The sequence below is a fragment of the Apodemus sylvaticus genome, chromosome 7, assembly GCF_947179515.1.
Source record: "Apodemus sylvaticus chromosome 7, mApoSyl1.1, whole genome shotgun sequence".
NCBI classification, from domain to species: Eukaryota; Metazoa; Chordata; class Mammalia; order Rodentia; family Muridae; genus Apodemus; species Apodemus sylvaticus.
Genome location: NC_067478.1, coordinates 29,082,441 through 29,107,217, shown reverse-complemented (window position 1 = coordinate 29,107,217; position 24,777 = coordinate 29,082,441). Strand labels below are relative to the sequence as shown.

At 42.1% G+C, this 24,777-nt stretch overlaps 1 protein-coding gene across 1 annotated transcript in view; it reads left to right on the top strand.

The window, feature by feature from the left end:
• The window catches only part of Slc9a9 (solute carrier family 9 member A9), a 576,880-nt gene that overhangs the window by 104,587 nt on the left and 447,516 nt on the right, over window positions 1–24,777 (top strand). The window lies entirely within an intron of this gene.

Sequence of the window (24,777 nt, the reverse complement as noted above, 5' to 3'; positions counted from 1 at the left end):
AAAACATACGTATTTTCCTAAAGGAACAAACAGGTTGTCATGTAGATTTGAGTCTCATGTTAGGGCTTTGTCAAATGAAGAATAGAATCACAATAAGGAGGAATTGATTCTATAAGAGCTGATAAAATTCTTATAAGAGTTGATAAAATCCCACAGCATGCCATGTGGGAGTTTATGAATTACCTGCCTAGACGATGCTAGAAAGTCAGCAGCAGGCTCTAGTCTGCCTCCCAGCACGCTTCCGAGCGCTGGTCCCATCTTTTCTCTCAATGCTGCTGAGTTACTGTAGAAGATTTCTGCCTTCCGTTACTCTAGAAGAGAAAGGCATCACCACCAACAAAGAAACAGGTCAGTTACAGAGGCTTATGCAAGATTTGGGAAGGAAGTAAGATGGCCTTTCACTCCAAAGAAGCTCTAAACTTCGAGTAGCACAAGAAGCAGACACGGTAGCACACAGTAGCTCCTAAGTGCTCAGTGACCACCAGCCTCTCAGGCCTGTCTTCATGGCTGGCCGGTCCCATCGCCTATAAACTTCTGTTCCTAAGCGTTTGCTTCCTTTTTGTTACTGCAGAAGGTGAGTAGTTTGGTTTTCATTTTCGATGACACCCTTGAAAAGTGTATTTGTAACTCCTTATCTGGTGTTATGGACCGAAGTCCACATGGTTCCGAGGATATTGTCCAGCCTGCCTGTCAGCCCCTCGGTTAGGCATGTTAAAAACACTTATGGAGGAAAAATCACTTTAGAAGGACAATTTTCAACTCAAGCACTGAGCTCCTATTTACTCGGGTCTTTTAACAGCAAGATAAAAAACACTCGTAAGATGAGAAAGCCCTAAGGTGTCCAGTCACTGGCACTTTCCCCAAGTGAGTGAGCACTGACTTTGCTGCTTTTAGACGTCTCTCAATGCAGCAGAGGCCATGATGTTAGTTAGTGTGAGCATGCAAGGTCCTCTCCTACTCAGGGTTAGGGATGCACCCAGAAGCTCAGGAGTAATGTAAATAAAATGTTTTTTTTTTTTTTTTTTTTTTTGCATTACCTACTCTTTTCTCCTCCCAAAAATTCAAGTAAAGATAATCTAGGAAAAAAAATAAAACAAAGGAGAAAACCTGGTGGCAGGGGCAACTGGTCACATTGCATGGATGGTTAAAATCAGAGGGGGCACCGGGGGCATGTGTAGGAGGCGGCACATGATGGAGGGAGTGTGGGGGAGGGGCGTCAGCTGATGCCTAGCTCATTTCCCCCTTTGTAGGCAGTCCACAGCCTCAGCCCAGGAAATGTTGCTGCCCACAGAGTGGATCTTCCCTCCTCAATGAACCCTATTTAGAAATTCCGACATAGAATGTCCAAATATTAGTCCTGTTGAGTTGATAATCAATATTAATCATTATATCTTACTTCAACAAAGGCCTCTATTGTGCAATTTCTTAAAATGTAGTGTTTAACCTTGTTTTCTTCTGAATCCAAATACCAACAATTTTGTCTGGCATATTGTAGGCGATCAATAAATGTTTGTTTAACAAACAAATGAAGACTTACTAAGATGTTAGTAGACAATAGTAAAAGAATGTGGTTCTTCTGTTTAGACAGCTCCAAAGCTAGGAGAGAAAAAGACACAGAAGCAGATAAATCTAAGCTAGTATATGCTGAATTATTAAAGTGCAGACACAGGAAGAGTGCAAGACAAAGACAGTTCTCCCTCAAGTTGGCAGCTTGGGTTGGAGCAGAGCGATCTTCCTAGAGATGAGGTCACAAAAGTTTCATAGACTTGCCAGGAAGTCAACAAACCAAAAGGAAGGCTTTAAGCCAAAGCACGGCATATGTAAAGATGACTTCTGGAAGAACATTTTCTGTTAAAATATAGCAATATTTATAAAACCCATGCATTTTTGAGATTTCATAATCAATAGTTTCAAATGGAAAAATGAGAAAACTTGGGGAAGGACTGGAGTTGGAAGGAGAATATGAGCGGGTAGAAATTGAAATGTTGAAGAAACTGAGGTTTAGAGATGTCAAGTTGTTCAGTCTTGTGGACGAGCATGGATAGAGTTTGTGAGTCCTTTTCCTACCGCTGTCAGCCTTCCTACTGACACTGTGCTGTGACAGCTAGTCTGGGCTGTCCGCTTCACCTCTTCCTTTCACTGAATTAGCAGACTCAAGGAATCGATTCACTTTTCAAAGGCTTCTTCTGTGACCAGGAAATCAGAAGGATCCTGCGTGATTTGGATGATTTTCCAGAATCCTATTTGCTTCTACTTGGTTATTGTTTGTTTGTTTTAGTTTTTGTTGCTTATATTGTTGTTGTTGTTTTTATAGATCACTGTGTTGCTTGCCCATTCATTCATTCATTCCATGCTTCAAGCTTACAGATGACAAGCTCTGCGCTACACACTAACTCATAGCCCTCTGCATGGGCTATGAGGGACTCGAGAGAAGCCATCATCTCTAAACTCATTTTCCACTGGGTCATTGAAATGGTAATTGAAATCAAATCTTACTTATAGAATAGCTCTTTAATTCAAGAACTTCACAAGCGAACAAAGTACTACTTACTGAAGAATACTGGAGTTTCCCCCAAGGTAGGAGACCTTTTATTTAGAGATTTGAGGTGTATGCTGTCTGACTTTCTACTTCATCTTGTAGACTGCAGAGTTTCAATCACCATTAAGACTTTTTCTTATGGATCTGGTTCTCAAAGCCTTATTATTTGGGGAATGTAGAAAAGGAAGGGTTCACCTTCATTATTTACCAAGAGGAGATACTGACTCTTGTGTGCATGGGTGTTGAATTGGTCAAAGATTGCATTTTCTGTTCTAGCTGGTAAGTCCTCCTTGTACTCAAAGCAAATCTTTGATTCTGAGAATACGACTGGTTTCCTTGTCATGAAAGAATCTACTTAGGCTGTAGCCAGGTAGAAACAATAATCTTCCTCTTTTTCTATCATCGCTCTGTTGCCTTTAATCAATGTTCTATCCCTGTAATTTATATATTCTGGATGTTTCTCCATACATTTGTCCTCCAATGTTTATGCTTTTGAGATTCTTGCATTGTGCTCATGTATCCAGACACCACAGCCTTTTATAATTGCATAATTTCTCACTATCTTAAGTTCACTGACCACCTACATTTTCACAACCTTGGATTAGCTATGTAAAAAAAGCAAATGACATGTGGTCTATGTCCTCAAGCTGTTCATAAAAGCAGGATAATAGAGTCATGGAAGACAGGGGACAAAGAAATCAAGCATCCTGGACAATCCATTGTTCTAGGCGTGCACACTGTAACAAAGCTACAAGGAAAATCACACGAATACAGTTCATCATGTACTTGCTGAACCATAAGTTTCAGAAGTACCAGCAATGGTGGAAGGTGGAGCATCTGCTTCCTCTTTGTCCTTTATACAGAGTCCGTACTTGATGTAACTCAAGGGTAGTTTCTCACCTATGGTCTTTTTGCATTGGAATACATATCCTCGGGGTTTACACAGCAGAGCCTTTGGGACTACCTTTCTTGTCTCTCCAACAGTAGCCACCAGTGAGGTGAACAAGAAAGTTGTCTCAGTGTGGGCACCAGAAATCACTTTTCCTGGGGTCCACACAGGAAACAATTCTTAAGCCTTAATGCTCTGAAATTGTCCCTGGTCAATTCTGTGAACCCTAGTGGCTTCTGTCCTTATATTCTGAGTCCCAGGCCACAGAACAGCAACATGCCAGTGTGTAGATTCCTTACTTCCCTCCTAATCTCCTCTCTTTCTGGCCCAGAAAACTGCCTTTGATCTGGATTTAGGGGTAAGGTGAGGCTGGAAGAACTGGTTCAGACTAAAGTGCTTTTTGTCCAATTCTATTCGTTACATTCTAAGTCTTTCTAGACCTTTGATTTCAACATTTGAAACACAGGCTTTTAAGAAAAACCCCAAATCATTTTCTCTCTAACTGTTATATATCTTAAAGTACAAAACCTAAGAACTTTGAAATCAAAAGTTGAGCTGAAGTAAGATGAAAAAGAAGTAATACTTCATAAAAGGTATTATTTGGGAGTGTGCTGGCTAGTTTTATATGGACTTGATATAATCTGGAGTCACTGGAGAGGTAGGAGCCTCAATTGAGAAAATGCCTCAATAAGATCAGACTTTAGACAGGCCTACATGGCATTTTCTTAATTAGTGATTGAGGGGGGAGGACACGGAACATTGTGGGTGGAGTCATCCCTGGGCTGGTGGTCCTGGGTTCTGTAAGAAAGCCTGCTGAGCAGGCCATGGGGAATAAGCCAGTAAGATAGTGTGCAAGTGAAGACAAATAAACCCTTTCCTCCTTAAGTTGCTTTCCTCATGACCTGGTGTTTCATTGCAGCCATAGTGACCCCAACTAAGACAGGAAGGAAACCAAAACCTATTGATACAGAAGGGAAGACAAAGTCCTGTCTTTACGCACGGCGCTTGGTTTGGACGTGTGTATTCACCTGTCATCTATCTACAAATAGTCACTGGGTGGGGAGCATGTCAGGTTTATGTTGTGATCAGAGAACAATTTGATTCGGGGAAGCCAGTTCTCACCTCTACCATGTTGAGTAAAGGTCTCCACGGTTTCTGCTGCTGCCCAAGACTAGCTATTGTGCTTGTAGAGCTCCAGGCAATTCCCCTTTCTTTCATTTCGTCATAGAAATGCTGGAATTACAGATACATGCCGCTGGATTTTTACATGAGTTTGAGAGATCCATCTCTGGTCACTAGGTCTGTGCAAGTAGCATGTAATTTTCACCCACTGAGCCGTCTCCCCAGCCCTGCATCTTAAATAAAAAGAAAGAAAGAAAAGAAAAGTAAGAAGTAAAAGAAAAAGAAAAACTTTGAGTCTATATCAAGTTTAGTATTAGTCTGAGTCACATTCAAAGAAGGGTGTGCTTTTAGGGTTGGCTTCCTTTCTTTCATCTGTTTTTTGTTTTTGTTGTATTGTTTTTTTGTTTCGTTTTGATTTAAACTGGAATTTGAAATCCTCTTGCCTCTGCTTCCTGATTGCTGGGATTACAGGCACATGCCACCATACGTGGCTGAGCTTTCTGTTCTGAATGAGTTTGTTCTACTAACAACCATGATGTATTTTACTCCTTTTTATTTCACTGCTCCAAGTTTTCTTTCTCTGCGGCTCATGGGTTGGTCATCATTATTTTCTGTGGCTAGACAGTGTTCCTTTAGAGAAGGCATCAGAGCAGTGCCTTGGATTCCCAGAAGGTGCAGCCTGAAAGGAGGTTATTGTAGTGTTTAGCATGATTCTATTGAAGTGTGGCTTCGTCTCCTGTACAGTTGGACATTAAGCATCTAAGTGATGGCTTTGTTAATGAGAAGTTAAAGTCGAAGCAGTCAGAGGCTGACCTTAAATTCCCCATTCACAATTCTTGTGGGTCTCACTGAGACAGCCACACTTGCACCAGAAGGTGACATCGTGTGAAGCTTTCTTTGAGGTTAGTGCCACAAACAGACACTTTCATTTATGAGATATGGGTCATTGATGATATTTAAGCTGTCCCTGCCCTGACATGAGGGCAGTAAGAGCTGTCCTACTTTTCTTTGTAAGCCCTCCTTTGTCCACAAATAGATCACAGACATTACTTAAAAGGAATTGGGAGGTTAAGTTAAGGAACGTGTGCATTTTTAGCAGAAAGGAATAAACTGGAACTAAGGTTCAGGCAAAACATTTTAAATTCATGGCACAGCATATTTACCTTTTGAGGTGTGAGATCTGGGCCTTCTGTTGTCGTCAAGTTTATCCTCTGGATCAGTGACACATGCTCCAATAAACATCGAGTGACAGCTCCTAGTCACCATCCAACACAGGGTTCTTGGAGCAGGTCCAATCCACAGGCACAGAAGCCGTGTAAATAAACTCTGCTAGGCAGGTCATGTGCAGAAAGTGAATTAGACTAAGACATCAAGACAGTTCCTGAACACACTGCTGTAGCTGAACAGATGGCCAGCAAGAGGAGTCCTTAAAGGAGCCATTGGAGCACAATTCCAAGTGATGTCTCATATCCTTTGGCAGTTGGAGAGTGTCAGAAGCAAACAGATCATGGGGGCGTGTTAACACTTAGAAAGGAATGATCATTCTCATAGATGGCCTGAGCAGAACATGAGCTATTCTCATTTTTAAAAGGGTAATGGGTACAAGGGATCACTGAAGCACCGGCACCAAGGAAGAGGACAGTGACCTTCATGACGTATCCTAGGTCAGAGATGAAATGTAGCAAGCCACTTGTTATGCCCTTTCTCTAAACCTAACTTGTGACCCCTCCAGGAGAATTATGTGTGTGCTCAAAACAAGTGTGCACTCTGAAATGGTTGAGTGGAATATTCTGTCTGTGCTGTCCATTTGCTTGAGTCTTATCTAAGTCTCGTGCCTCTTTACACATCTCTGTTTATATGTCCTATACATTATTAAAGGGAGAATCAAAGCTTATTTGCATGTTGCTATGTCTTTCCTCAATGCTGTCAACATTCTCTTTGTTTTTTAAATTTTCTATTAATTTTCATATACTATATTTGGGTGGTCCAATGATCCTTTCCCAGGGGTCACATATCAAATATCCTGCACATCAGTACATAACCTACATAGCAATAGCAAAATGGGTGAATCATGGTATGCACTCACTAATAAGTGGATATTAACCTAGAAAACTGGAATACCTAAAACATAATCCACACATCAAATGAGGTACAAGAAGAAAGGAGGAGTGGCCCCTTGTTCTGGAAAGACTCAGTGAAGCAGTATTCGGCAAAACCAGAACGGGGAAGTGGGAAGGGATGGGTGGGAGGACAGGGGAAGAGAAGGGGGCTTACGGGACTTTCGGGGAGTGGGGGGCTAGAAAAGGGGAAATCATTTGAAATGTAAATAAAAATTATATCGAATTAAAAAAAGAAGTAGAATTTAATAAATATACCAAAAAAAAATGATAGCTATGAAGTAGTGACCAAAAATAGTTTTAGGATTGGAGAAACACCGGAGCGTGAGGAACTGTATGAAAGGCTCGCAGCATTAGGAAGGTTGGGAGTCACTGCTCCAAGGAAACAGTGTCTTCCAGACAAATCAGACTGATACACGTATGAACTCAGAGCCAGTGACAACAAATACACAACCTGCACAGGTTCAAACAGGACAAAATCCCAGCACAGACTAGGGAAAGTGGACACATATTTGCAGCCCTAGCTAAGAAGCTCTTTGCAGCTGATACCTGCTGGAAAATGGAAAATCCATTTTGGTTAATGATTAACACTGAGTTTATCAACCACACTCCAGGGCAGGCCCCATGCCTGGTTATACTTGGCCAAGACAAAATCAGATTATATGATTCTTGTCTTGTTTTGCTGTCTGCGTGTACATTTTGATTTGCTTTTTGGCATTTTGTCACATCTTAAGATTCATGTCAACAGAAATAATACTTGAGTAGAAGAAGACAGGTGTGGTCAAGTACTTCCTACCTCAGAAGGAGGAGCAAAGGCTCTTACAAAGGATGAGCAGGCACAGCTGTGACCTTGAGAACCAAATAGATAACGTTTAGGGATGCTCCATCCTACATAGATCCGGCATATGCGAGAGGAAAAAGTGTTATTCAAAGCTGTTCAGAAGTAAATATTATGTTGAGAGTATTGACTGGGAGCTTCAATTTTGGAAATGATACTGTTGATCACCTACTTGACATCACTTCTCCTTTCCTAATCCCTGGAGTCTATATTTTGTTCAAGCATTCACTTCTCACAGGGTCCTAAGGAAGGTGGCTTCTTCCCTGGTCTGAGAGTAAGCTCCTGTTAGTATGAGCAGGCTTCCTACTAGAAGTTGCTGAGAAGAGGCCAAACTAGGTCTGGCTAATGAGACCTCTGGGCCGTATATGGGAGGTTTTGGGGAGAGATTCCTCTGTCAAAAATGAAATGGCCTGTTCATCTTTGGTGGTTTTCATGTCTATATGTAATGACTAGAGGGTGATGCTGTAGTCATCTTTTGACCACAAAGAATTGAATCATTAGTTCAGCAGATAAATATGGCAGAACTTAGCAATATACATGAGGGGTTTGCCACTGGGAGCCCAAGGTATCTTGAATTGTGCTTTTAAAAAATGCTGGGCCAACTTTGCAGAAAATATAGTAGTGATTTGGGGGTGCATATAAGTCAGTATATAGGGCTTCATCTTCCTGTCCATCAATCCATTCATGCATCTACTCATCCGTGCACCTATGTAACCATGCATGTATATTTTCAACATTAATCAAATGCCTAAAATGTGCTAATAATTTTGGTGAATGTTAAAAGTTATGAAAATAAATTAGAAGCAGTCCTTAATCTTCCTACATTCATAGCCTGGATAATTGGTGATATACAATAATATGAAAAAGTAAACCCTGTAAAACCGCAGCCTACTGAATGCCTTGGCAGTTCAGAGTAATGAGTTATTTCCAGATCAGAGTTAAGTAAGGACATAACAAAAATGGACAGAACCGCAGAAGCAAGAGTAGCAGGGGGGAAAACCATCATTGCAAACTGAGATACAAATCCATTCAGAGAGCAGGCTATTTGTAGATGTACTCTGTCAGAGGTGAAGCCCAGAGGCAAGTGGACTAGAAAAGAGGCTAGTTTATTTAGCCTCTAGAAGAAAAAGAAGGTGAACTTGAGCAGAAGGGTTGGAGGTCCACTAGAAAAGTAGTCCTTGCTCATGCCCCGAGAGCCTTCCCACAAAACCAAAGAAGTGACTGCTCTTACTAAGTCTCCATGATCTCCTCTCTGGCTCTGATAGACAAAATCAATTATATATTTCCTCCTATCTAACTTGGTCCTAAATGTGCATTTGTGTTACATAAACCTTTACTTAAACACGTATCTGTCACGTGTATGTCCCAGATGGAGGATGAGATGAGGAGATGAATTCTAGACTTAAGCTATAGTGGAAAACAGACATAATCATATTCTAAAGAGTCATGCATCAAGGTAAAAATTATTGAAGGATATGGAGGAGAGGTTGGCAAGGAGCAGATAACAGGTTATATTTCTATGGAAGAACAAGTAACAAGGGTTTTCTGTCTGGGAAAACCTTCCAAGTAGAAGGAACCTCAAAGACAGGGAGTCCCAGTTAAAATAGCTAAGGTGAGAATTTCTAAGGTTAGAAGAAATCATGAACCGATGAGAGGAGCTAGCAGAAAACATTGAAGCCGAGCCTAGAGCGATGGGAGATGAGATGACTTGTGAGTCAGCAAAGGTCTCACTTGCCATTTTCAGGAGCCTGGATATTATTCATCCAACATTTACTGAGTTTCCACCATGTGCCACACACAATGAAATGAAGTATCACATCTTAGGACAGAGTGTGCATCAATGGAGGGGACAGACATGGAGACCCATCGAAGTGCTGACATGCATAGAGCCCTACCTGTGCTAACATTGTCCAGTCTGTCTTACAGTCCTCACAACACCCAGTCAAACAGAAACTGTGGGGTGGGCTTTGCAGAGGACAGACTGAAGTATAGACATGTTAAGTGTCTTTCCCAAGACCTTATAGATTTAAAGTAGTAGGGTCTGAGGTCAAATTTTGGCTTGCTGGATTTCAAGATCACTATAACATGGAAATCTGAAATTTCAGTGGGACGTTATTTAACTCAAGTTGGGGTAAACAAAGACTTCCTTAGGGAATTGATGCATACAATATTCTAAAAATGAGTACATGAAGCAGTAAGTTGGCAGTAAGAACAGCCTGAGTGGGTTGTGAAAGGTGGGAGCTAGCTGCCTAATGGCAGTGCCCGGTACTGGTTTATTCACTGCTATGATAGAGTGAAGGAAAAACAGAGATGAGCCTGGAGCAGGAATCAGATCGTGTATTGCTTTTGAAGGAGAAAGCTAGATATTGTCTATCCTAGCTTCTTTCACGGACATCAGTATAATTTCATCAGTATGTCACGACTACCTTGGTTGATGTTAAACACAGATGTTAATCCAAAGGAAGTAAGAGATATCTTATTCTTTTGTTTTTTTTAATTCAGTATATTCTTTATTTACATTTCAAATGATTTCCCCTTTTCTGGCTCTCTACTCCCTGAAATCCCATAAGCCCTCTTTCCACCCCCTGTCCCCCCATCTATTCCTTCCCACTTCCCTGTTCTGGTATTCCCCTATACTGCTGCACTGAGTCTTTCTAGAACCAGAGGCCACTCCTCCATTCTTCTGGGACATCATTTAATATGTGGATTATGTCTTGGGTATTCAAAGTTTCTAAGCTAATGTATTAGTTTGGGTTCTCTAGAGTCACAGAATATATGGGCAGTCTCTATATAGTTAGGGAATTTGTCGATGACTTACAGTCTATAGTCCAACTCTCCAAAAATGGACAGCAGCAGCTGTGGATGGAAGTCCAAGGATCTAGCAGTTGCTCAGTCCCACCAGGCAAGCAGGCAAGGAAGAGTGCGTCAATCTTCCTTCTTCCATTGTCCTTATATAGATATCCGGCAGAGGGGGTAGCCCAGATTAAAGGCTGTAGGTCTCAGCAGAGGGTGTAGCACAGATTAAAGGTGTGTACTTCTGTGCCTTTAATTCCAGATGATCTTGAACTCGGAGATCTCTTTGTCTTAATCTTCTGGAATTCATAGCCACTATGCTTCAAGATCTCCATGCCAAGATCCAGGTCAGAAACTTATATCTCTGAACCTCCAGATTAGGATCATAGGTGAGCCTTCCAATTCTAGATTGTAGTTCATTCCAGACATAGTCAAGTTGACAACCAGGAATAGCCACTACAGCTAATATCCACTTATCAGTGAGTGCATACCATGATTGATCTTTTGAGACTGGGTTACCTCACTTAGTATGATGTTCTCCAGCTCCTTATCCGATATTATTAAGCATGCCCTAGGAACATGGATTCCTGTTTCCACCAAATGACACACCCTGCTGCCATGAGATCGGTTATGTCAATTGTGTATTAAATCACACAATATCATATATCAGTAGTCATATATCAATGTGTTCAGCAAAGACATTGCTGAGGACATTTAGGTAGAGGTTGCAGCAAGGGATGAGTGAGGTAGACTCTGAAGAGGCTTCAGATATGATCTCATGACATTCTTAGCTTTGGGCATGATGGAGGTGAATGATCTGCTAATTTTATACATTCCAAATATTTTTACATGATAGTTGAAAAGATGTTGAGATCAGATACAGGATGGGTGATAAATGGCTAATAAAAGGTATCAAAGATAGGCCCTGAAAGATGTGATTTTCTATGTGGAATAGTCCAGCTCATTAGAATTAACAATCCCTAGTCAGCCAGTCACCCTACAGTCCCCAGTGTAGTTGTAGCTATTTCAGAAAACTTCAGCTCACACTCTTTATCCTCATAATAGATCTGCATGTTGAGACCACCATCCATCTAGTTGCCAGACTTTGAGGGTCATCCTTGATGCCCCCCACCTTGTTCAATGAATCAGCACTCAAAGAGAATATGCTCTCTTTGAGACATATATGTAATCTGGTCCCTTCTCCATCTGTGCTGTGGCCTCTCTCCCCACAAGGCTGGCACAGATATCCTATACCTGGAATACACTGAGAGTCCTCTTTGGAAGCTCTAGTTTTCTACTCAGAAGCCATGGGCATCTCCTGAAAAGAATTCAGGCCTTCTACTCTGTTCTGTATTCTCCTTGGCTTACATTTTCAGAACAGCAGCCCAACATCTTACTATGGCTGGCGAACCTTTACCCTTCTCTCCATGTTCTCCCCACCCTCTTAGACCTGGTCCACTTGGCTATACTGTTCTCTCCTAGAAGGCTTTCAGTTCCTTCTCTTCTGGAAGCCATAGTTCATGCAGTAAGCGTCACCAAACATGATCTGGTCTAGAACTTTGCAAGACTTTTCCTTCAGATTGCTGCTACAATAGTGCTTTACTTGATTCTCCTGTCCCCAGTCACCTCTCTCCAATTTGTTGTCTATATTTAATATGATCATTTTCTTCAGTGTCCTCATGTTGGGTTATCTTCACGTTTGTCTCTTCCCTTGTTCTATATCCTCACAAGAGAGTCAGTAAGTACTTTGTTGCTTCTGTTCCCATTCAATCCCAAGTGACTATCCCAGAATAGCTACTGTTATTAGAAGTGTAGTTGTCTTCTGTCAGATGTCTAAGATCAGTTCCACCTTCTAACAATTGAATTGCAAAGACAGCTAAGAGACTAAATGTGAACAGGAAAAGCACGTATAAGACGGGGGAATAGGCTTCGCCTTGGCAGGCATGGTGTATGGGGCTACTTTGGACAGTAACCGCCAAAGAAAGGGCATTGGTAAATGTTTGTCCAATAAATTAATATTAGCTAAATGATTTATGAAGTCTGTAGATAAACATTCCAATAATAACAGATAACATAATGTCCAGGGAAAGAAAAGCAATAGCCTACATACACATGGGTCATTCTCCAAAGCGTGCTTTTCATCTATGAAGGGAAAGCTCACTATGAGTTAACGTTTTTTGTTTTTTCAGCTTCCTTGTATTTATTCACTATCCAAATTGAAGCCAGGATCCACTTTGTTATGGAAGATGAACCCTGCCTGCCATGACATTTTGATGGGAGAGAGACAGAAGCGGTTCCCTTTGGTAATGCACAGAGGTTAATTCAGTAAAGACTAATCTAATAATACCAAGGAAAGGAAGAATGGGGACTAAAGAACAGACAGAGACAGTTTGGTCCCCAGAGGCTAATACAATAAGGGAAAGGATGTGTTTAAATGCATATGGTTCAAATAGGGGAGTGGCTGAGGTGATCAGACGTGGTGTTCTGAGGGCAGCAGTGGGTCACTCTACTGCCACAATAGCATCTTTCTAGAAAACGTTTTATAGGGCATTCTTCATGTACACCTGATAGTGGTCTGTGCTGGAACTATGCTGATTAGAAGCAAACTTAAAGGCTTCACACTCTAGTCCCCCTGTGCCGGTACTCAAAGGAATTTATTTTTTGAATCCCTAGTTATCAGTCAACAAATATTTATTGAATACTTGCTATGTGCCAGACAGTGTTAATTAAAGTTTTCTCTCTCTTGTCATGTTAAAACGCTTAGCTTCTGTCTTTGTTTGCCTTATAATTAGGGAGAGACTCCTTTTCTTAGGATTTTAGCTTTCAGTTCCTTATGACTTTCCATGGAGGGAGGGGATTCTTAGGGCTCAACTTCTGAGTAAGTGACCTTCATCTTCTAGCAACTATTAAACGTCCCAGTCTAAGGGGCTATGGGCAGAGTTCTTTAAACAGCATTCTGGGTGCTTTTGTAATGAAGACTTCCTTCAAACTGAGGAAAGATCCCATTTGCTTAGTTTTCCTGACCAACCATAACCTCCTCAAATGCAGTTTCTTCCCTTAAGCATTTTACAAAGCAGGCGGATTATTTCTTATCCCACACATATGAAGATATTTAAAATCTCTAGCCAAAATGTGTGTAATTGCCTCTTGCTGCCTCATTTTACAGACACTTTTATTAGTAGCTCAGTGGACAAGTGGCTTAGAGATGTGTTGGAAACTACTCAGAATATTAGGGACAAATGCAAATCTAATGATCTATTATAAGAATGAACAATATATAATAATGATTCTTATATTTTTCTTTTAAAATGAAATTTATTAAGCTATACTCATACAACACAAGCACTCATTTCAAGTGTGAAAACTAGATGGATGTTAGCAAGTACTTATCTAATTTAATGCCATCATAATAAACAGAGCATTACAGACGCCTCAATAGTTTCCATGACTCCCTGGGCAATGAGTTCCCTGTCCCTAGTTCAGAACAACCTTTGACTGGGACTGAGTTTCTAACTTTATGCAAATTGCTGTCTAGAGTACAAGAAAAGAGACAGCTCCAGTTGTGTGACAAAGCTTTCCCTATGTGACATACACATCAGATCCCATAACACACCAATGTATAAATACCACCAAAATCTAACATGGTGAACTACTGAGCTTTGTTGTGTTACTTACAGAGCATGGCTAGAGGGTTACTTACAAGAGCATATGTGTCTCATGTGTGTATCCACAAAGCCCACCCCAGCATGGCTGCCGGCTCACAGAAGCTGGGAACCTGGAGCTCGCTCCACAGCCTGAAAGCAGCTCAACAGATTGGAGAGTGTCCTTTCCAAGTGACATGGTTGGTCTAAACCTCTCCCATTCAGCTCAGCTGGATTCTGCTTCTTCCGGGCAGCTGGTCCATTCTCAAGAGTCTTATTTACTGCTTTCTTCTCATCCAACTGACGGGTCTCTTAGATTTTATTGGTTATTCCAGCATGGACGGTTCTAGTGAATCTAGTCAGCTTTAGGGACTTTCTGGAGCTATTTTTGTGTTGTTTACCTTTCTGTTTAAGGAGCTTCCAGAAGGATGGAACTTTTCAGTCTCGGAGGAAGCTGTTACACAACACATGTTTTAAATGTATGGCATGATAATTAAAGATATAACCACTGAAAAAACTGACCAACAAGGAGCTATGCACACTGATGAAGGGTGTGCCCAGAGGCCTCGCAGTACAGTAATGGGTAGAAGCAAGTCTGGTCTAAGCAACTCGAGCTCTGAGTCTTGTCCATACATTATTTTAAATTGTGTGGGGTTTTTTTGTTTGTTTGTTTGTTTTTGTTTTTGTTTTTTGTTTTTGTTTTTGTTTTGTTTTGTTTTGTTTTTTTTGCTTTCCCACCCATAAAATGATGAGTGTGAGTATCTGGCCTCCAGAAGCCCTTCTGACATCATAGCCTTCGTTTTTGCACCTGACAGTGGTTTCTCTTGGGTTGAGGTTCAAGTTGTGTGAAATTCTGTACTCCAATATCTGTCTTTGCTGAAAGACATTTATGTTAAAATTTTAATATGAAGTGAGGAGACCTTAAAGTCTCCTCACAGAAGCAATCCTTAGAGTGTGTCATTTCAACATATTTACATAATTTGAAATAAATTGCAGGAACTACTTCTGTTTCAGTTTTGAGAAATATGCTAATTGATGTTTTCCAAGCCAGGAAATAGCTCCAAGATGCTCTTTGGACCATATCAGTGGTCCTTATCCTCTCTGCTGGCCAGAGACCCTTACCCTTGCAGTTAGCTGTCCAGAAAGTTACACTCTTCTGCAAAAAGAGCTAAGCAAAAACACGGGAGAAGAGGCCTCTACAATGGCTTCAATTACAAGAAGGGCAAAATGCCCTCTCTAGATATAAATGAAGAACTGGGTCCTTTTCTAAGCATGCCACATCTCTGATTTTCAGAGCTGTTTATTTTGCTTCAATAGGCAGTACTACTTGATCTTTAACAAGTTAGACTTTTTCAGTAGGGCTCATGTAAAAATGCAAAGCTTGCTGGGCAGTGGTGGTGCACGCCTTTAATCCCAGCACTTGGGAGGCAGAGGCAGGCGGATTTATTTAGTTTGAGGCCAGCCTGGTCTACAGACTGAGTTCCAGGACAGCCAAGGCTACACAGAGAATCCCTGTGTGTGGGGAGGTGCAAACAAACAAAAAAAATGCAAATCTTGGTCTCTGTTAGGGTGTGTGCCCAGGTAGATGAGCTGGACCAGAGAACACACCTGTAGGGGGCCAGTGCAAGGGGTGTGTGTGCTGGTGTGGGGGGGGTGGGGTTGTAGGGGCGTTGATTTGTGGGAGGTGGGGTGTGGTGTAAGGGTGTGAAACTGGGAGCGCACAACCACTGAGTACTCATTCAAGTTCTTTATGTGTCCAAGAAATCTCAACATGCTTGGGGAACAGGCCTCCTGTGACTTACACCCTGTGGAAATTTGTGCTCTGACAGTACTGCAAATTAAAATACATATGTTAAACAGGGCAAGCAACCCAGTCATCCAGCCTTCTTGCTGGAAAATCTGCTGTCCTTCAAATTAAAATGAAAAATGTGAAACTCCCTCCTGCCCCAAGTCCTGGGGGAATCTGCCTGGCTGCTGCTGTCTGTGCCCCCGGCACTGTTACTGGCTTTTCAAAGGACACAAGTTCAAGGTAGTGTGGCCTCTGAAAGGACACAGTCTCAAGGTAGTGTGGCTTAGTTTCTTCCACAGAACCAGAAACACTCAACTTTGTGCATACAGAGGTGAGAACAACGTTTTTCTCTGACCTTGCCTTTCAACAAGTTATTTTTTTTCCAACTTTCTCTCCCATTTATTGGTTTGTTGATTTCTAAAAGCAATCTTTGTTCCATCAATCACACACCCAGGGAGACATATTATTTTTATCACCTAAGGAAGGCAGATGCTGAAACTCGGAGCAGATTTATGTGTTGTTGGGTTTATTTATCTGTAGGGTATCTGAACTAAATCAGCCTGGTGGGTTGACTAGACAGGAGAGGTGTGGAGAGTAGGCATAGTGCTGGAGTCGGGAGGCTGAGGGGAGGGATTACAACTTGCAAGTTATGTGGAAAGGAAGGACTAGATGGCATTAGCAATGGCTGGAACTGGTGATCTGGGATACAGATTGGATAGAAACTCATTTTAAATGAAATGGAGAGTTAGGAGATGGCCAGATTATGGGTATCCTGAGCCCTGTGCACTCTTGGTGCATAGTAAAATTGCAATTATCCGAAATAATTGAGCCCTAGGAATAGAGAGTGGGTAAATAGAAAGAACTCGGTCTTTGAAAAAGTAGTACTGAGACCAATTAGTGGCCACTGAAGCTAAAGTAGGCTAAAAATAAAACGTTGAAAAGAAATTGGGGAATGGGAAGAAAAATATGTCACTAGGAAAGAGAGGCAGCAGAAAACAACTCTCCCAGCTCTTAAGGCAATGAATGGGCTTTTAGCCTTCGCAGTATGGGAAGGAAGGCTGTAGCAGACTGAATTCTGCAGATTTGGTGAGACTTTGGCAAGTCCTGCCTTGCGTACCATTGCAAATCCCTATGGGGCCTATCTATGACTTAGTTTAATCTGCCACAAAACCTGCTGGATTGAGGCACCACTGCAACGTAATGGCCGCTCCTCTATGCCCATCAGATTCTTTAATACTTGACATGACAGGACAATTGAACCCAGAACTTCCCAAATTCTAGGCAAATATTCTACCATTAAGAAACATCCCAGCCCTGCTTTCTTTTTAAAGATTTAGCTTATTTTATGCGTGCAAATGTATGTCTCTCCATCACTACAAGCTGTTTGAGCTGTTCGACATTGGTGCTATGAACGGAACTCTCGAGTTCTGATTGAGCAGCCAATGCCCCAACCGCTGAGGCTTCTGCCAGCTCCAGCCCTTGATTTATGGAGACAAAAATCTCCCTACATTATCCAGGCTGACTTCAAACTCAAGATCTCTTCCTGCCTCTATCTTCTTTCTGAGTGCTTAGAGTTGCCTATCTTTTTTTGTTCACTTGAAGGCACTTTATTTTAAAAAGAGTTTCTTAAAGGACATCTTAAAACAGCACTTTTTCTCTTATACTTCAACTTGTCAGTCAGATTGCCAAAATGCAAAAGCACACCTTAATTAAAAATAAAAAATAACATTGAGCCGAGAGCTCAGCGGTTCTTCCTGGCACTTGCCCGACATGTGCTAAGCCCTGGGTTGGCGCCTTCCTTCCTCAAACAAAATGACCTGATTGACCGAATAGTTCCTGACACTTGAAGCAAATTTCAGAAGGGAGCTCAGCATTTCTCTCCTTCAGCAGAGAGAAGCGGGTGCTTCTCAGTTCTTCCTTTCCCCTTTCTCCTTGTCTTCTCTCCACCACTGTAGAGACCTAATTGTCTATCACTCCCGTCTTTTGCACTACCTTTCTTACACCCACAGCTACTTTTTGAGGAATCTGAAGTCCTGGTGGCAATAAGAGGAAGGCTCTGAAGGGACAGTCCCCACCCACATACACCTCATGGAGTATTACCTGGACTGACCCCCAGGGCCATGCTTCCTCACCAGCTCCTCCACAACAACTTCTCCACAGCTGTTCTTGAGCCTACATTGTAAGCCGTGAATGGCTAGAAAGTACTTATTTTGACCGTGGTAGAAAAAAGATGGAGATGAATCTTCCCAAGAGAGTTCCCTCTCTGCTCACACAAGATGGCTTTGGCTTGGCTCTTATGCACTGTGAGGACCTGAAGTTGTCAGAGACAAAGGAAAGGGTCTGAAGTAAATTTAATGGGTATATAAAGAGGCATAAAGTTCACAACCTGATGGTCTGGACCTCATTTAGATAAGAGAAGGCATAAGGAAAATGCTTCATGTTATAGGTATGAAATCTTCAATTAGTTCTTCCTAAGTCTAGAAAGCTTCCCATCTGATTTCCTTCTTAAAATGGACGGAGAAAATAGATCTGGGTGTGACAGCCTTTTCTGTGCTTTGCCAACTCTTTAATGAGGGCTGATTGAGTGTGGAGGTGGGTTCGGGCTGAGCTGGGGGAGATAAGTGGAGACTCCAGAAGGTAGCAGAAGAGGAACAGTCTTTGCAGTGACACAGGGTGTCTAGGATGCCAGGAGACCTACAGAAATTTAAGGTGTTTTATATGGGCAAGAGAGCCTTGTTTCCTGATATCGCTGTATGTCTGGATTGAATGAAAAAATAAAATTCTACACCTGCCCATTTGTTCTTTTCTCAGCAAGCAAAGCTGGAGGCACTGGCAGCCAACTGTATCCTCCTCAGGTGGCCCCGGCCTCACAGCACCAGTCCTAACTCTGAGTGCCAGGAACAGAATGAGAGAGAAAAGCCCTAGGTCTACACAAAATCTGTCTTGATTTTTCAAATTGTTGGTCACGTCTATAGTCATATAGAACGTTCGCCCCATGAGTCAGGAAATAAGTTGTGTGGAGATCTGTCAGGTTTCCTGAAGTTAGATCACAGGTACTTGAAAGCTACCTGACATGAACGCTGCCACCTAAAATCTGGTCCTCTGGTAAGAGCAGCAAGTACTCCTACCTGCTGAGCCATCTTTCCAGAAGCTCTTGTTAATTTTTGACGAAAGGCAAAAAGAAAGCTTGAATACAGCTCATCTATATTCTCCTGCAGACCTCAGCCCGACATCCTACAGAGGGTGCCATAAAGGGTTCTAGGACTAACAGAAAAATCTGCCTCTATCAGTCAGGTGGGAAGGCTCCGGAAGGTACTGGAACCCAGGAATTTCATTTTATGAGGCAGGTGAGAGGTGTTAAGACCCCAGGGCACAGCTATGTCTGGCCTAGTCTCTCTAGGCCTATGCCTTTAATTCAAATCCTTTCTTCACAAAGGCAGAAATGTTCTCTCTGTGAGGATGCTGTTGGTGTTACAGATACTGTATCAGCAGAGGCATGAAAGAATTATGTAAGGAAAATCTTTTCCCCTGAGTTCTGTCTCAAAACCTTACTGCAGGGGAAAACAAAGAGAAGAATAGAAAGAGGGATGTAAGTAAACAACCAACACCCCGCTAGAAGAGCAAGTTTGCACATCCCAAAGATTTCAGAGGGGCACTGGGTTATTTCAGCCCTGTGTTCTCTCTCAGAGGGTTTTCTTGCCTCTTAATGTTTTCAAATCAGAGGTTCCAAAGCTGCCAGTTCCTAAGATATAGCTAATGTTGAGAGGCTCTCCCTCCCCTTCCCCCCTCCCCCTCCCTCCCCCATCCCTCCCTTCCCTCCCTCTTCCCCACCCTTCCCTCCCTCTTCCCCACCCTTCCCTCCCTCTTCCCCACCCTCCCCCTCCCTTCCCCTCCCTTCCCCCTCCCCCACAACTTCAGTAGTTCTTTTTCCTCCTGTTCAACTCTCCACCACCCAGTTGACTTTCATCTTTTGTGGACGGAACTGTCAGTTTTTGCCACATGAAAAAGTAGCCTCTGCATTTTGAAGCCTGGATCTCCTAACCCTGCTGCTGTTGGTAACACTCTGCAGTTTTCCTCCCCGTGTCTGCAAGCGAATAAGAGCGCCCTGCAGCAGAAAGTACTTTCTTACTGAACTCCCATCCACCCCCCAGTCCCAGTGAAGGAGCGCTCCAAAATGGAGAGGTGAGGCGACTGCTAAACATGCTTTACTGGAAGCGAAGCACTGTTCCAATAATAAATAGTTCAAACTAATATATCAGAATTCACAGACACAAATGCACATGGGGCCAGGGAAGTAAGAGTAGTTTAGACAGTGGTGAGGATGGCACGGGTCCCAGGAAAAGCACACAGACAGCCCCAATCAGCTCTGGTGATTTCCAGGAAGAAACGGCCCAGCATGGTCTCAGTTGTATTTTCCAACAGAAATTCAGTTTGACTTTTAACATATGACCTTTTTATCGTTAGTCAATGACGTTTTCAATGTTGTTAAAAAAACAATTAAAATCCTCTTCTGGTTCTCAGCTGCCAGTTTGCAACTTCCAGTGGGGAGGCATAGAGAGAAAAGCTCTAATATAGCAGGATTCGGTAGGAAACGGAAAGTCCCTGTATAGTTCAGGACTTTACTACTTACAGTGCGCCCCAGCACTCAGCAGCACTGGTGCTGGTCTCTGTCAGAGTCCAGGACATCAGGCCGCACCCTACGTTTCTTGCATCATAGTAATGAATTGTCAAGAGTCCTAAGTGTCCAGTCTGCGGTTATGATGATGATGATTCCTGCACGGATGTAGTGTAGGGACATACCTAATGCATGCCTACCCTGTCCTCACTCTACTGTGGTCCATCTCTTGCCTCCCTCCTTTACCCTATTTCTGCCCCCATCTCTCATTAGCTGTAGTCAGTTAGTGTGGAGCTGTGGACTTGCAGTAGAGCGAAAGGGCAGGGCTTTGGTAATGGCTAATGCTCTTGCTCCAGATGCCTCTGGTTTCCTTTGCCTGCAGTGCCTGCCTCTTCCTTACTCTGCACCTTGCTTGTTGGTTTTTAGTTGTGTCTGTTAATTAATATTCATTTGTTTTGCCTCAGTCCTTTGCTCATCATGTTTGGAATGAGAGCCCCAAGTCTGGGATGGTTCTCTGCTGAGATGGAGCGTCCTTTGAGGGTCCTTCATCCTCTTAGCTCTCCCAAACTCCTGTCTAGTCTAGTAAATAGTTATTATATTGCTTAAGCAATAACCATGACAGGAAAATGGCATGTCCATATTCATCACACATACGTTGTTTTCAGCTATTCTCCATTCCTTATTGGTTGAATATACAGATACAGAAACCAGAGATATAGAGGAGCAAGTGTGTGTGTGTGTGTGTGTGTGTGTGTGTGGTGTGTCTTTCCGTTAGATGTATTGACATTTGAGTCCAAAAGTAGAAACATAATTTCTCTTTTGAAAATAGCTCAAGGTAACACTTCTGTCAAAACCAGCCAAGTCGCTATGGACTGTGATGGCTCTGTATTCAGCATGATAGAAAACAACCTATTTGTTTGGGTATAGACCTCACATTTTGAAGACCTATTTAATTGAAGATAGCCTCTTTGAAAATAACATCTCTAGAGAATGTGTCAATTTCCCTCCCTCTAGCTTTACTATGACGACGGAGATTGGGGGGCAGGGGGGATGTCCTGGCGCTTTTACTTCTTGGCTTAGCAATGTGAGATTTCTATATTTATAATGGCCTTGTCACTCCAGGGCACTGCCACTGCTGCCTCAGTCTCCATATTTATCAGCCTTTTCCTTTCCACACTATCATCCCTTTGATTAGGTGAAAAACTGCTAAGTACCTATGTGTAAGTGACCCCGAATTCTCCTCAAAGCCAGAGAGAGCCCTGTTGATAAATATGACAGAAAGATCAAAAGCAACTTGAAAAGAAGTTTTTGTTTGTTTGTTTTTGTTTTTGTTTGTTTTTTCGAGGAAGAGGAGTTTTATTTCATCTTAAAACGTAACTTACAGTCTATCACCGAGGGAAACCATCCAAGCAGAAACTGAAGGAAGGAAGCTGGAGTAGGAACTAAAACAAAGAACACAGAGGAACACTGATTTAACAGCTTACTCTCATGGCTTGCTCATTTTGCTTTGCTGTAAAACCCAGTATCGCCCTTAAAGGATGGCAGCACCCGTAGTGGGTTGAGTGCTCTCACATTAACCATTAATCAAAATAATGCCCCATAAACTTGAATAAAGGCCATTTGATGGAGGTATTTTCTCCTATCCATATGAATCTAATGTGTGTCATTGTCAACTAACAGAAACAAACAAAAAAGCAACCATCTCATGGAGTTAAGCAAGTTGTGTCGTGAATGTTACCTCCATCTCCTGGGGAGACAGGTGTTCAGCCCAGAGGAAGATACCTACTACATCTATCTTCATTGTGCTTTCAGAGCCCTTGCGAGGGCTACCACAAGGTTACCAAGGAACGGTGGTTAACAAAGCCTGTGTTTGGTTTTCAGTCTAATGAAGCTTGTGTTTATTTTGCTTTAGTAAACAACTAAAACCTAGAAAATGTTATCATTTTCTGTTTTCCTCTCTTGTTCCTTGCTTTTATTTTCCTTCAGACTTTTATAAAAATATAAACTTTCAGAGTTTGAAGACACATTCAAAGTCATCTATTCCACCTCCTTATTTTGTTCCCTCAACTATAACCATACATTTCTGTAGAATAGCCCAGTGTACAGTTTGTAGAATGGTTAAGGGCTACTTCAATTCATCTATGGAAAGAAGCTACTACCTCTCATGATATTCCAAACTAATCTAACTTTCTTGAACTTTTAGTATGTGACAGACTAGGTTAACCAAGCTCCTTGTCACTCCATGGCAAGTCTGCTTTTGTCCCTTTGCTGGTGTCCTTGCTCACCTTATTTAGGAAGGGTCAAGAGTTGAAGTGATGGTGTTAGAAACCACAGTCATTTTGATGGATGTTTGCCACAAGACTACTTCCTACTCTCCAGGGCCAAATACAGTCAAATGAAAGAGTCATCTCTTCCCAGTTAGGTCTTGGCGACTTTGGAGATTGAGCATAGACACAAACACATATGTCCTCGTAGAAAACAACTACCTGTTTTGTCCGATTGACAGTGTCCTTTGCCTTACAGAAACTTTGAAGTTAGACTCCAGAGAGCCAAATAACCCTATCAAAAAATGAGGTACAGAACTAAACAAAGAATTTTCACCTGAAGAATTTCGAATGGCTGAGAAGCACCTTAAGAAATGTTCAATATCATTAGTCATTAGGGAAATGCAAATCAAAACAACCCTGAGATTTCACCTCCCACCAGTCAGAATGGCTAAGATTAAAAACTCAGGAGATAGCAGGTGTTGGCGAAAATGTGGAGAAAGAGGAACACTCCTCCACTGCTGGTGGGATTGCAAGCTGGAAACACAACCACTCTGGAAATCAGTCTGGCGATTCCTCAGAAAACTGGGCATGACACTTCCAGAGGACCCTGTTATACCACTCCTGGGCATATACCCAGAGGATTCCTCGTCATGCAATAAGGACACAGGCTCCACTATGTTCATAGGAGCCTTATTTATAATAGCCAGAAGATGGAAAGAACCCAGATGTCCCTCAATAGAGGAATGGATACAGAAAATGTGGTATATTTTTACACAATGGAATACTACTCAGCAATAAAAAAACAATGAATTCATGAAATTTTTAGGCAAATGGTTGGACCTGGAAAATATCATCCTAAGTGAGGTAACCCAGTCACAAAAGAAAACACCTCAAATGCAGTCACTGATAAGTGGATATTAGCCCAGAAGTTCTGAATAACCAAGACACAATTAACATATCAAATGATTCCCAAGAAGAAGGAAGGAGAGGGCCCTGGTCCTGGAAAGGCTTGATGCAGCATTGTAGGGGATTACCAGGACAGAGAAGTGGGAGGGGGTTGACTGGGGAATGGGCAGAGGGAAGAGGGCTTATGGGATTTATGGGGTGGGGGTGGGGTGGGGGGATGGTGGGGGGTGGTGGTGGGGAACCAGGAAAGGGGAAATCATTTGGAATGTAAACAAAGAATATAGGGGAAAAAAGAAAGAAAACAACTACCCAATGAGGACTCTTGGCACATTCCATAACAGAGCCCCTTTTCTTGGAGAGAGACAAGGCTAAGTAGTCTTTTGTGTGTCCCAGAAAAAGTGGCCAGTGGAAACACAAAAATAAAGGCTTGAAATATTCAACAGGGGTTCCTGATCAACCACACAGAATGGAGGATTATTATAATGTTTGTTATATGACGAGGACGTCAAGAAGAGATGAGTACCTGCCTATGGTTGAAACCCAAGCTTTTCTAGTTCCGGTCTGCCATTTCTGTTATCCCAACCCATTATCTGTCTTTCATTTTTTTGCACCTGGCCACCTAGTGTTGGGCAAATAAATATTGGACTCCAGATTTAAAATATATTTTATATGAATAGTTCCTTTCTTACCTTTTCCCTTAAAACTTTGGATTTTTTATTTGATATGTTTTATTTATTTTTTACAAAGGAAAGACATCAACATTTTCTTCAGTTGTATCCTTAAAGATCAGATCAAGTTTCGTAAATAACAGGCCTCTTTGTTCTTCCAAACAAAGGTGCCGTTATATAATCAAATCAACTATGGGCCTACTTATTCTTGGACTCTGTCTGCAAACAGCTCTTGCAAACCCACTCTGCATTATGCCTAAATCCAAAGGCTCCTCAACCCAGGCCAGATGAAGGCTTGTAAAATATTTCACCTCAGTGCCTGATAGTGTAGAGTCATTGTCAAAATGGGGCTTGGGGGTAGTGGGCAGACAGTCAAGGGATAAGACTAAGTTATGTGTATTGTCTGGTGTTGAATAGACCATAGAACTGGGTGATAGTTAAAACATGCCCTCACTGATCAATTAGCATTTCTTTCATGTAGGTCGAACACTAGCCTCATTGCTTATTATGTCAGGACCATTTGAGAATAACTCCAGACAGATCTTCTTTAAGAGACACTTGGGCTGATAGGGATAGAGCACAAGACTAGTAAC